At 40.8% G+C, this 595-nt stretch overlaps 1 non-coding gene across 1 annotated transcript; it reads left to right on the top strand.

The window, feature by feature from the left end:
* Window positions 1-267: 267 nt before the first annotated feature.
* On the top strand, window positions 268-374 carry LOC116745703. Its single transcript, XR_004347529.1, has one exon. It is a non-coding gene; the product is annotated as a U6 spliceosomal RNA (small nuclear RNA).
* The last annotated feature ends 221 nt before the right edge of the window (window positions 375-595 follow it).

Below are 595 nucleotides of genomic sequence, written 5' to 3' on the forward strand. Positions count from 1 at the left end.
GTTAGAAGGGCTTTAAGGAGGCTGGTCGTATTTTATTTATTGACCTGAGAGCTGGTTTGATGTTTTAAAAATTCATCAAGCAATTGGGCATTATTGTTTACTAGGTACAGAATTTCAGTTTTGCAAGATGAAAAGAATTCCTGAATTGGACAGTTGTGATGGTTGCAGAACAATGCGAATGTACTTAATACCATTTGTACACTTAAAATGGTAAAGTGGTAAATTTTATATTATGTGTGTTTTATCACAATTTATAAAACCCATTGAGTGCTCGCTTCGGCGGCACATATACTAAAATTGGAACGATACAGAGAAGATTAGCATGGCCCCTGTGCAAGGATGACATGCAAATTTGTGAAGCGTTCCATATTTTAAAAAAACAAAACAAAACAAAACAAAATCCCATTGAGTTGGACTTCCCTAGTGGTCCAGTGGGTAAAACTCCACACTCCTAATGCAGGGGGCCAGGGTTCGATCCCTGGTTGGGGAACCAGATCCTGCATGCAAGCCACAGATAAGAGGCTGCATGCCGCAATTAAGAGTCTGTGTGCCGCAACTAAGAAGTCTGCGTGCCGCAACAAAGAGTCCACATGCC

The sequence above is a fragment of the Phocoena sinus genome, chromosome 1, assembly GCF_008692025.1.
Source record: "Phocoena sinus isolate mPhoSin1 chromosome 1, mPhoSin1.pri, whole genome shotgun sequence".
Taxonomy (NCBI): Eukaryota; Metazoa; Chordata; class Mammalia; order Artiodactyla; family Phocoenidae; genus Phocoena; species Phocoena sinus.